A 14,050-nucleotide genomic window follows, 5' to 3' on the forward strand; every position below is an offset into this window, starting at 1 on the left:
GTCCGTGCACCCTTGTACAACACAAATACTCCCCACTCTCTCCAGGATCTGGGTGTTCCACTGCAGAACAACCCTCTCTCCTCTTGCTGCAGCCTTCCCCTTGCACACTAAATGTTATCCTTTGGGCTCCTAATTGCCTGTAATTTGCTCGTTGAAAGAATCCCCAGCTTGTCTGGGCCAGTGACGCGTGGTAACCTGAGAACCCCCGAGGGCAAGGCAGGGGAGGAAAAGTGGAGGAAGGAGGCGGGACTGAAGAAGCCAGGGGAAGTAGGTGGATTAAGGGGGCAGGACGCGAAGGTGAGGAGGAAGAGATGAGGAGAGGACAGATATCCAAAAAACTGAGAGACGCCCGGGTTATCTTTGTGTGTGTTGATTTGAGACTTGAATGTGGCAATAGCAGATGATCAACTTAGTCTTTCTGTTTGTGGAAATAAGGAAAAGCTTTTTCTTTTTCTTCATTGTATTTTAGTTTTAGTTAGTATTTGCTAAGGTTTTGAAATATTTGCAATAAAATAATCGAGGTAAATGCACTCAGTGAAGGACACAGGAATCTCAACACCTAACAACTAAAACACACAATTATAAGATCATAAGGATTTGTTTATCTCCCAAAAAGATGTTGAAACTAGAATGACTGGAGTGCATGAATTTTACAAAGAACAATTAAGTCAGAAAATGTGTGTCTCTGATAGACTACAGTATAGAGGTTTTGCATTTGCTTAGGTCTCTTGAAAATAGATCCAGATTTAAATAAAGGATAAATAAATATATTGATCAATTTGAGCCTGGGATACACTCAGGTGCTCAAACTCTCTCTCCATCGCGCACACTTTTCTGATCAGAGTATGCAGTGCGGTCTCATGGAGAGGATGTAAGGGTCCTGATTGTTTGCTTTAATTTCCTGTGCTGTGGGATGATGGGAGTCGGCCTGCCTGCCAGCCAGTGCTGCAGCCAGTTCCTAAAACCTCGCTCCCAGTTACCAGCTACAAACTCAGACAGGCATGTTTCCTCATAGTTCATCCACAGGAGATTTGTCACTAAACACAGTCGGAGTAGCCTTGAAGCCTCCTTCTCCCACCCCCCCACCACACACTCCAACTGGCCCGACCACCAACTCACCAGCTCCCCCGCCTCTGCGCGCGGCTCTATGTGCTGCTGTGGACAAGGTAAACTGCCGCGCCACGGCTCCATTTAAGCATACAGTTGATTGCTATGAGATTACACTGCTCCCTCTCAGCCGAGGTCAGCGTCCTCATGTTTGACAGTTGGAATCACAAGCAAATTGTGTCATTTCCTACTTGTTCTAGCTCTCGGTGTGCGCGTGTGTATGTGGCTGTCTGATGTCTTTAGTCAGTCAATGGTTTGCTGGGTATTATGTGACCTTTGTATGGATCTGAAAATGCACTTCAAGAGAAACGCTCTACTTTTCAAGAAACTGTTTTCACATTTCCTACCCAGTTTTGGGTTTTTTTGGAATCTAGTGACTCATCGTATTTGGAGGCCTTTTGGTTTTTTTCTTTCCCTTTTTCACGTCATATTTCCCTAAATGTTAGTTCAGCATAGTCTTATGTAGTTTCTGTGGCCAGTGCCAGCAGCAGTTTGGCCCAATGTAGAGTAGAAGTGGTTTACAGTTTACATCTGCATGTTTGCTTGTCCTCTATACTCCTCCTAACTGGGACCACCCAGGAGAGCGGTGGAGTAGTCACTGGTTTCTTGTTTTCTCATATTTATGTCTTTCATTCTCTCTTTTGCTGTGGAACGTCTCTTGGAATTTGTTAAGACGCAATTTTGTCTTTAGCAAAATCAAACTTAACTTGCAGGATAATGTGTGGGGTTCACCAGATAGTTGTAAAGAAATATATTCAAGATAAATTACGAAATTCTAGACTGAAAAATTTATGATGTGCTTTTTAATGGATGATACCTTGTTTGTTCGCAAATATTATTGTGTGCTCATGAGCTAGTGCTTTTTGGACAAAACAAAACTGTGATGCTGTGAGTAGCTGGCATCTTTGTAATTGCATGATGGAGAGATGGCTTTTCAACACAAGAAGGGGATGGATGGATGGAGGGGGGTTTATTAATCCAGCAGAATGAAAATAAATAAATAAATGAGAACCACTGGTCTACATGTTACTGAAGGCAATATGTTTTCAAATAAAAACCAGATGGATTGTCAGGCTGCATGTGTCCAAATATCCCACTTATGCCAGCAGAAAGCAGCAAAACAAAATTGTGATTTTTGCCTTATACAGTTTATCTTCGGCAAGCAAATCATCAATAAGTGGTTTTTCCTTTTTGACCACTTAACAACCAGGTTTTTGAACAGTAGAACCTTTTGTGGTCACTTGTCAGAGCAACACTTGAATGTAGAGCTATCTATCCATCTTCTACCGCTTTATCCTCCACATGAGGGTCTCCGGGGGTTCTGGTGCCAATCCCAGCTGATACAAACTGTGGGAGGAAACCAGAGAACCTGGAGAAAAACCCATGCACACACGAGAAGAACATGCAAACTCCATGCAGAAATGTCTTTGTTCTGACTGGGTCATGAACTCGGGTCTTCTTGCTGCAAAGGCCCCAACCGTGTGGCCCCGAATGTAGAGCTATTTAATGTAGATTTGACTGAAGTCTCTCAACAGTGACAGTGAGTCCTGCCACGTAAAGCTGGGGTAAAAACATGGAGAGTCAGTCCCAGCACGCTTGGCTGTGGCTGAGAAAGAACATTGTTTGCATATGTATTTCACAGGAGTTGGTTATCGTTGAAACAGCACAATCCGGGCCAAGATGACATCATTAGGAGGCGAGCGATCCAATCGTGTGCCGTTTCAGCCGGTGTCCAATTAGACAGCCTGTGCCTCCACTCATCCATCCGGCCCTATCGCAGTCAGACATGGAGTTTGGTCCAAAAACAGCATCTCTTTGTTTCCACTGGCACGGCCACTCCGCAGTGCTGGCCCCTGATCAGCTCTGATCTGTAACTCTCACCCATTCCGTAAAAACTAATTTGAGATTGACTCCATGTGTCTGAGTGTGTGTGTGTGTGTGTGCTCGGTACAGCATCTTGTGTCTTTGTATTCACAGATGGCTGAGCCTAATGTGACACGTGCAACCAGATTTCCACGTTGAACGAGACCCAGCGTTTCGTAACCGAGAGCATAGTTTTGAAAATGGAACACTTTCACCAAACCAAGAACAATCAAAATACACCCTCTGCTGAAAGAAGAGTCGGAGCAGCGCCCCTGCACAAATGAGCCAATGCGTCGTGTCATACATGTGTCATTTCATGTACGCACTCACTCAGTGGTCAATCAAACCTCTCCAGGAAACAAAAAGCCTTCCCAGAGTTTTGGTTCAGAGCCACGTGTGGCTTTACCGAGACTATGACAGTCCATCCCGATGGGACGCGACAGAGCCAGATATGAATTACAGAGAGATACGAATGGTATCTGTAAAGGAGGAGTCCATGACCCATCGTGTAAACAGTGGCTTGAGTGTGACGACAGGTGAGGACAGAACGGAATGGGCCCGTGATTTAGCCCGAAGACCCCGCCTTCCTCTGCTCGGAAGCTCATGTTTCCCATGCCAGTAAAGAATTTAAATTTAAATTTAGAGAGACAGAGAGAGTTTAATTTCCAACATGTTCTCTGATATCAGCCTATAAATGTGAACATCTTCCAGTTTCTTTGTTCCTCTTTGAGCGTCCTAAACCATCAAGAGCTTCACTCTTACGTCATTCATCAAAATCCCCGTTTCGCATTATTTACATTCACATGTCTACACAATAAAAAACATAACATCTTATCCATGTCACTGCAAAATTAAATTAAAGGACAAATAAATAAATGTTGTGCAGTATATATACATAAAACTCCCTAAATCTTTGATGTGTTTACATTAGATTTTGGACTTACTGTACTTTAGCATTTGGAGGCTGTGCCATTTAAATGAGCTGTTTGATGTAGTTGATGAATTGTGTCATTAATGAATCTATTTTGATTTAAAAAATCAATGTTAAATAATTGTGGGAAAGTTCATAAGCACACTGATATAATTTCATCTATTTGGATATATGAATAGATACACTTAAAAAAAGACCCAGCTAATCGTGAACATTAGTTTCATTTTTATTTTTTTCAAATTAACCTCATCTGCTTTTTCAAAATTAGCATTCACAATTTGCATGAACTTGGATTTTTTTTCACCATCAAACAAACTGGCCTCTTCAGTTGTGCAAACATCAGTATCGGTCAGTTTCTTGTGTGCTCGCACTTTCTTGCACGAGATTGTGTTTGATAATAAGAGAAAATAGTTGCAATAATATTTTTTTTAATGTCTTTTAGAGTTGTAAAAAAAAAAAATACACACGTCTATCTATCCTGTAAAAATCGCTTTGCAGTCTTTTTTCTTCTTTTTTTTTGCCACAAGCCTTGATCACTCGACTGCAGAGGAAGAGATGAGAGCATTTTCTGAAAGGAGCGCTGACTGTTAATACGTCACAGCCAATCTAATCAGCCTCCCAGGACAAAAGAGGACTGCGGAGGAGCTCCCTAATTGCTCATTTGTTCTGTATCTCCAACCACTCAGCAGCACTAACTGGCCACAGTCTCAGCCCCCGAGCTTTCCCCTGCTCTGACTTAACTGCATGTACACACGCAGATGCCCACACAGTAGATGTTTACTTGTAATCATGGCATTTAGTTACAAAAAAACTTGTTTCCTCATGAACATGACATGGAAAATGTAAATCATTGTAGAGCGGGGACCTTTGAGCTGAGTAAAACTTTTGACGTGTGGCTTATAGAGTTACGAATATGCATTTAGCTGACACCGTTATATAAAATAAGCAGGTTGAGGATTCGAGATGGACCTATTTTGTCCAAAAGATGAATTGGCAGTTTATCCACCAGATCAGTGTTAAGGTGAAAAGTTGCAGCACATTGAAACTGATTCAGATGAACAGACGAGGAGGATCTGATGCATCCACTGAGCAGGAAAACCTGTCTGTCACACAACTATATTGAATGAAATATGGATTTGCTTCAGTGCATTCGTCATCTGAACTTAATCAGCATGTTTCAGCATGCTTTTAAAGAGGCAGCAGGGACACTTAGAGTCTGCAGCACTTCCAGGTGTTATTGTTTTGTTGCTGTTGTGAGGATGCAGCAGCAGCAGCAGACGAGACATTTTAAGGAGACTTATTCATATATCTATGGATGTGCTTATCTACATGATGGCATTATTGAGGTAACTTGAAATGTGTATGTTGTTATATTGTAAAGGTGTAGCAATTGATGTCTACTCCTTATTAATAACATAGCTTGAGTGATGTTATTGCTTCTAACAAATGAGTTTAAATAGCAAGTGTTGGCTAGAACTTTACTGTGAAGCAGGAGCGGCATCCTGAGTCATTTTTCTATCACATTACAATATGCCAAGATCTGATCAAAAGATGACAACACAACCATTGTGTGTTTGTATCGGATTGTAACCGGTCCTGACACCATTACCTGCTGCTGCTTCTTCCTGCAGGTGATGAGTAAGGCAGTGATAATCAGAGAATCAAAAGAGAGAGTCAAAGCAACAAGGGACACACATACAAAACATTTACTCCTTTTATACTGCAGTGTCTTTAAGATAGGACATAATTCTAACAAAAGAAATTATGTATTAGAGCATTTTAAATATTTTTTTTTTATCATTTTGCATTTATTTTGTGTTAACACTGTCATTGTCACCAGATCACTAATTAAAATGAAAACTTAGTAAAATCACCTGAACTAAAAACAATGACATTAATGACTGTTTACTCCAAAATGTTTCCTTTTACTGATTATTGAATTATTGATTAATATTCTCTCTCTCTCTCACACACACTCACACACACGCAGACACACACACACACACATGCCAGGCCTGGGCCTGCAGTCACTGGGTCACAGGGTTAACACAAGCCAATTACCAAAACAGTTAAGGAGGAGACAGGAAACACAATATTTACCACATGACTGCCAGAGTGATGTACCACACACAGGAACACTCTTTCACTTAGTCCCTCTGTTTCACTGCAAAGGAAGAAACTTTTTCTTTTCTTTTTTTTTTTCGCTTTTGGAGATGAGTCTTAACAATAATCAGTAACTCAAGAGGAAGGATAGACTGAGAGACAGAAGAGGAATGACTTCCATTTAAAAAAAAGATAAAGAGGTAATATTGATATTTCTAGTGGATTCAGAATCAGTTGCATCTGATTACCGAAGCTCTGGACTCTTTTCTGGCACTTAAATGTCTCGCTGAACTTAATCTGCCAAGTTTTAAGAAAGTGTGCAGCTGTCAGGATTTGGGAGCTGGGCTCATATCACAGAATTTGTTTCTTATACGCAAAGAGACAGCGTTCCTATAGTGCGCTTTGATGTTTTGACAGTGCTGATAACTATAAATGTCCACGTATCGGACATGTTTATGTTGGGGAAGTTTGCTGCGACCCTGGCGTGTGGCGGCGGGACACCGCGGGGGGTCTCGCCGTTTCCTGTTTATCACATCTTCCACGTGAATGTCAAACAGTTTACCTAACAAGGTACTCTCTCTCTCTGTCTGCTGTCTGTCACGCATGTGCACGCGCACACACACACACACACACACACACATTCATCACACAGCACTTAGAAACACCTGAAATGTCTCTAGAATGAAGGCGTGCACCGAAAGCACACACAAACAACAAAGAGTCAGAGGGTTTAAGTGAATCAGGAAGTGAGGAGCTGCAAAAAAAAATAGGAATTGGTGTCATCACAAGGCCGCAGCATCTCAAACATTTGATATCATGTAATGTTTATGAAAAGATTTATTTCAAAATGTCCACAAAGAGTAAATAAGAAATTATTGTTATAGCTGTTATACTGTATAGTGTTTGTTAAAGTGAAATGAGAATATATAATATATATATATATATATATATTCACATTTCTGTGTGTTTACGCAGTTTAATGTCTCCGTGCTCGAAGTGAAGAACAAAAACAAAAAGATTAAATGAGCGTTCCTATCGAACTAAACATGTGTGCACTCCAGCAGCTGATCTATAATAGAAAGTGAAAGTTGTTCTTATTATTTTAAGTCGGTTTGCTTTAAAAAAAAGAAGAAAGAAAGATATTTCAAGTTCATTTCTTAACTTTTGTATTATTTAGGCTTATTTGAGCTTGATTTGCTCAATATTCGAATATTTGTTGTTCTCAAACAAAGCCGTGAGAAAAATGAATCAATTCTGCTCGTAAGACGCCGTGTTTGCTTCACATGCGTCAGCCGCATATAGGAGCAGATCCTCTTTTCTACCAAACTGCCAAGAAAAAACAATGACACCGAGAAGCCTTTTCAGGAACAACCCTGCTCTTCCTGTCTTAGTTACAGGGCTTTCTCCAGACTTAACTGTCTTGTAAACCATGTGAAAGCTACACAAAGTAACATGATAGTCTGCATGTCAGAGTCAGAGAGAGAGAAGGAATGGGGGAGACAGGAGGAGGAAAGAGGGGGGACTGGAGGAGCGCAGGAATGGGTATATGCATGTGAAAGGCTGGAGGAGGTGGTGGTAATTTGCAAGCTCAGTTTTAGAGCTTTAGAGGATCTGCCATCTATCTGATATCCACCATTGCTCTAAAACCCCTCAGTGGGTGGTTCGGCGTGTGTGTGAGTTTCCATGTCTATGAACAATTACACAGAATAAGGAAGTTAGAAAAGCCATTCATTTATTTACATGTACACTCCAACTACAATTAAAACAAGAATTATTGATTTAAACGTTGTATTTATTAATTTAAATGAATAGATTATGTTGTGGTGATGGACTGTGTGAATGCTATATAATGGTTAAAAAGTGAATTTCTTTAAAATGCAAGTAAATGCTGAATTTAATTTATAGAACACAAACCCTTTACCTTGGTTGGATCATTTTATACTGAAGGTAAACAAAGAAATCTAAAGATCTATTGATGACTGGGCTGTTCCTCTTTGTTTGCTGCTTTGGTTGAACTGAACGTTCGGTCTATTAGTCACACCAAAGCTATTGTTCTATCTGCTATCTCTCTTCAAGCCCTCAGGTGACAGTGGTGTACGTGGGCCTGCAAGAGCACAGAGAGACACAGAGAGGGATGTAGATGGAGAGGCCAGAGAAACAGAGGGATTAGGAACCAGTAATCAGACCCAGACAGAGACAGAGACAGAGACAGGACATTTGTATGTCCACTCGCCGATTTTGGAAGGAAAGTATTTAAGACAAGACCTTTCCATTTCTTTTGACCTTGATTTTTTTTTTCATCTATATGTTTTTTTTTCCATCATGGAGGATGAATGCAAGAATGCTGATTGTTCTGTTTGGATAGTGCACTGTCTAATGCACCGGCGTGTGTGCCTGCGTTCATATGAAAGAGACAGACGAAAAGGAGGGAATGAGACAGCGGGTGAATGTGTGTGTGTGTGTGCGTGTGTGTGTGTGGGTGGTCTCCTAAAACAAGAGCGCACGGCCATAGAGGTTCTACAACTGTTAAAGACCGCAGGAGAAGCCTGAATGAAATCACAATATGCCGAAATGAAAAAAAAAATAGAGAGAGGGGGGAACCGGTGTCCCGCGGAGACATGCGTAGGGGTCGCGGATGGGCCCTGGCTTCTCGCCTCTACAAAGCAACTCTTTCACAGGGGGAAGCACACACAGGTTGGCTGTTTCGCCTAATAAAGTTTCAATAGATTTAAATAGCTGGAACACCAAAACCAGGTCTGAGTGGAGTGGAGCAGGAGGCCTTGACTCATAGGAACCGGCTACTCTGACTGTGGCCTCCTGAATCAATGAGCGGCACTAAAACCAGGGGATGACTAACAGTGATGTGGCCAAAAGGGTATTCACAATAAACGTTTTTTAAATCATTCAATATGGTAATTATCATTATGAATGTCAGATAATTAGAGACAGTTAATTGTGGTTTTTAAACTTCTTTATGAGCAGAAAACAAGGGACACTAATATTATATATACTAATATAATAATCTATTATTATTAGATCAACTGTTATCAAAGAAAATAGTGATAATCATTGTTATATTGCCCAGTTGCAGTGTTAAAGCTTAAATAGCCAACATACCTCAGGTGTTTCGTATCAATAATTCAATAATAACTTTTCATCATAATGTAAATCAAGTGTTGTGAGAGACAAGTGGACGTCTGCACCTCCTCTAGACTTTGTTTTTAGCCTTAGGGAAATCTGTACCAATCAGAGCGGAGATCAGAGAGAGAGAGAGAACGCTCTCCTATTGGCTGTTCTTCTAAACAGCTGCATTTACATGTCTCTTCAGTGAAAAGGTTGTTTTTACTTTCTACCCTGCAAAATAATCTAAAAAGAAAAAGGGGGAACATTGTTTATAAGAGAGTCAGACAGTAAATGCAATAAAACACATATCAATAATGGCATTGCATTTTAGAGACAGAGAGTTTGCCTCGGGCCTTCTGTCGTATATGTGGTGCACACATTTATTACGTTCCTATACGTCGACATTTTCACTGTGAAGGTTTGTGTTTACCAAGAAATTTGGCCTCCAACATAAAATAAGCAGAAGACGCTATGTTATCAATCAGTATCCCACGTCAGGTCCCTCAACGACTGACTGCACGTTTGTCCGTTACTACTGATGTGACATACGCTCTGTGTACAATAAAGTAAAGTAGAAAGCAGAAGACAAACTCTCTACCTTTATGTCCCTCAGTTTTTCCTCTCCTCTGCTCACTCTGACAGGCTTCACTCTCTCAGTCTGTCTGTCTCTGTGGATTTCCTGTGGCCTCAGGCCCCTCTATATCCACATCTCTCCAGGGACACAACTTGTCTTCCACATGCACACGCACACACCCACACACACACAAATACGCACACACACACACACAATCAGCTCAGTGTCTCTGGGGCTGCGATGATAGGGATCTCCAGCCTGGTCCACCACTTCCCTCTGGGGTCAGAATGGAATAGATGCTGTCAATAAAGGGGACGTTAAAGTGTGTGTGTGCGTGTGTGCGTGCGTGTGCGTGTGTGTGTGTGTGTATGTGTGTGTATGTGTATGTGTATGTGTGTGTGAGTGTGTGAGCGAAAGAGAAAGAGAGAGATGTCAGTCATGTTTGTATGTGCCTGTTGTGTCCTTGTAAAGGTTTAAACCCACATTTCTCAGAGTCAGATAGAAAGAGAGAGGGATAGAAAGAGAGTCAGATAGAAAGAGGGACAGATAGAAAGAGAGACGGATAGAAAGAGGGACAGATAGAAAGAGAGACGATAGAAAGAGAGTCAGATAGAAAGAGGGACAGATAGAAAGAGAGACGGATAGAAAGAGAGTCAGATAGAAAGAGGGACAGATAAAAAGAGAGACAGATAGAAAGAGAGTCAGATAGAAAGAGGGACAGACAGAAAGAGGGACGGATAGAAAGAGAGTCAGATAGAAAGAGGGACAGACAGAAAGAGGGACGGATAGAAAGAGGGACAGATAGAAAGAGGGACAGATAGAAAGAGAGACGGATAGAAAGAGAGTCAGATAGAAAGAGGGACAGACAGAAAGAGGGACGGATAGAAAGAGAGTCAGATAGAAAGAGGGACAGACAGAAAGAGGGACGGATAGAAAGAGAGTCAGATAGAAAGAGAGACGGATAGAAAGAGGGACAGACAGAAAGAGGGACGGATAGAAAGAGGGACAGATAGAAAGAGAGTCAGATAGAAAGAGAGTCAGATAGAAAGAGAGACAGATAGAAAGAGAGACAGATAGAAAGAGAGAGAGATGGGGTGGGGGGCGCAACTTTGCCCTGTGAAAAGAGAAGGAGGGCAGAAGCTCTTGTAGCTGCGGGGCTTCAGCCTATGCCAATAGTTTCCAGATGGGCCTCATTTGCCCTGCACTGCTCCAGTACATGGTTGACTGTCCTCCACCAAGGATGTCCACACAAACACATTCCACAAACACACACACACTTTTGCACACAACCAGTAAAAACATCAACATATCCTACGAAGCACACGGACATACATGCATGAAATAATGCAACGCCATAAAATGAGATGGGAATTTTCAGGCAAAATAATTTCAATAATAGCAGCAAAAACACTTTATAACAAGTAGATATTTTTGATTTATTTATAAGATTTATAAGAGTGTAGGTCGCAGAATAGAGGCAGAGAACAGTATGATGCACACTTACCATGCTCTTATGATATTGGTCGATTTTAAGCTGTTTCTGCAGTTGATTATGTATATATATATATATTTACATATATACATATATGTATATATATATACATATATATTTATATATACTATATGTTAACACTTACAACTGCATTACAGAAATGTCTCATTGTCGTATTAATAATCCTAGGTGTGTATTGTCTGTACAAAATTGACTGAAAATCATTTGTTGATTTATAAAACAATATAATATTGTCAATAATAAATATCAAGATTTTTTTGTGTGTGTGCTTCAAATTATTATTACACACGACAAATCACAGATTTATAAAATCAAGTAGAGTCGGTTAAAGAACAGGGGCAGAAGTGACATGATAAATCACTTTGTACTGATGAGAAAATCATAAATGGATTCAGAGACGTGCACATAGATGGACATGGCGTGGCGTGGTGAGGAGCTTCCAACGCAGTGCCTCGGCCGTACAAAGAGTCAGTGTTCAGGGCCATTCGGTGTGGTGATGCGTGACATGGCGGTGTGAGGCTGCCTGTAAAAACCACAGCTACAGCCACGGGTCACAGGCAGCAGCATACATGGAGGGTCAGTCTGTGCTTTCTCACTGTGTCTGCACTCGGTGTTTGCGTACAGGGTGGAGGTGGCGGAGGATGGGAGCATGTGTCCATTCCTATGTATTTTTGGAAACCGCACAGTATGAGACAGCATGTCCACTCGCAGACGTGGGACAGCCCAAGGAGGACCATCGGTGCACATGTGTGTCTCAAACACCGCACACACTGATTCTATAAAAAATAAAAAAAATAAAACACAATTTTCTGCACTCACCTCTCACATATGCACCCATCAAACGTCAGGCGCTACATATGGTACCAGTTTTAACCCTGTCCAAAACAAAAGAAGTTATCATCAACCAGTGATAGATACATCTGTAAACCGAAGGATATATCATTAGCAATAGTTAACAGCCTCACATTGTTTATGTTATTGATACACAGCTCTTGAGGACTGTCAAACAAGCAGTGTGGATAAATACTTCTCCCAGGTGGAGCTATTGATCACGGCGAGGTTTGCCCCCACCCAGCAGGCGAGGTGCTACACCTCAAGATCGATTGATACCCTCATTAGCCAATTGGATTTGGCCCTAACCTCAAATAAAGTCTGTGTTTGTTATTGTGTGAGAGAAATGATTCCAGTGGGAATAACGCAGGCCGTGTTGATGAAAAAAAAAAGAAAAAGATCAGAGCAACGGAGACATGGGGAAAAATAAAGAGAGCTAAGAGAGGGAGGAAAACGGCGCTGAGTAGAAGGAATTGTATAGAATTGGAAATGTTGGAGGTAAGGTTGAGGGTTCACTCTGGACTGAAAGTGGGGATGAAAAAGGATGACTGGCTTCTCATCACATCCACTAAGTGCATGTGCATGTGAACGTATTTGTGCCGCGGAGTCGTGCGTTTCCCCCCAGCATACATTAAATGGTGAATGTATGTGCTGGCAGGCTGGTGCAACATCTGGTTTCCATGAGGGCCTGAGTAGGCTGAGAGCAGCCAAGTCCAGCACAGAAGGTATTAGAGGTAATTTACTTATTAGAGAAAAAAGACTCAATCTCAGGAGCTGTGATTGTAAATGGAGATTGGGCTTATCTGAGAGACTATCAGTATTCCTGCAGGGGGAATACAAGCAGACAAGCAGTGGCAGTTTAACACACGCACACACACACACACACGCACGCTCACATGCACGCACACAACACGATTTGGCGTTGTTGTATTGGACTGCGTTATCTGAGCTGCAAACCCTTCATGTCAGTGACAACACAGCTGATAAACAGAGCGACTGCAGGTCTGCAAAATATAACACTGTACGAGCCTGAGCCCTTTTTCCTGTTTTTTGCAATACCACACATTTCTTATCGTTAAGATTGAGATGTTTTAAATACTGGGTTTATGTTGCGGTCACATGGCGGAGTAGTGGCTAGCACTGCTGCCTCACAGCAAGAAGGTCACTGGTTGGATACCTATGTAGGGTATACCTATGTTGGATACCTACGAGGGCCTCTCTATATGGAGTTTGCATGTTCTCCCCATTAATCTGTTCCTAAATTAATCGTCAACTATTTTGGTGTTTTTTTTTTAAAGAATTAATACAAGTTTTCATGTTTTCTGCTCCTTAAATGTGAATAATTTCAAAGAAATCTTAAACAAACTGAATCATTTTGGTTTGTGGACAAAACAAGACATTCGTGAACATCACAATGACCAGGTTTGAGAAACACTGGACCTGTCCAGGGTGTCCAAGAGCATGTTAACAGCAAGCTCACTGCACGCTCCCTGTGACAGTTAGGGTTATGGAGGGAGACGTGCCATCAGGGGGGGTGTATTCCACCTTTCACCCTATGTCAGCTGGGATTGGCTCCTTCATGTGGAGGATGAAGCAGCAGAAAGCAACAAGAGAGAAAAGAGTGTGAATGTTAAATTAATAACTAAATCTCCTCCAGTGAATTAAACAATCTACTTGCTGTCAATTACTAATTCAAAGTGTTTGTATTCCACTATCAGGAGCTCGATCCTCTCTGCTCTTGAGATCGGGCTGTTTGATGCCAACGCAGAAGTGCCTAAAAACATGTATTCCCTGGAGTGGCCATCAGAGGGCGACACTACCGGTTGCAAAGAGAAGTCATGTTTGTTTGAAAGTCAAAAAACGTGAGCCTCCCTTGAGTTAGTCAGTAAGTCAGGAAACATTTCCCTGAGGAGTTTATGGTGTCAAAGGCGAGAGTGCTGAAAACATCAACGATACATTCAATAACTTTAAATCACAAAAAATTCTGATTCTGAGATGTAGAGAA

The sequence above is a fragment of the Solea solea genome, chromosome 5 (genome assembly GCF_958295425.1).
Source record: "Solea solea chromosome 5, fSolSol10.1, whole genome shotgun sequence".
NCBI lineage: Eukaryota > Metazoa > Chordata > Actinopteri > Pleuronectiformes > Soleidae > Solea > Solea solea.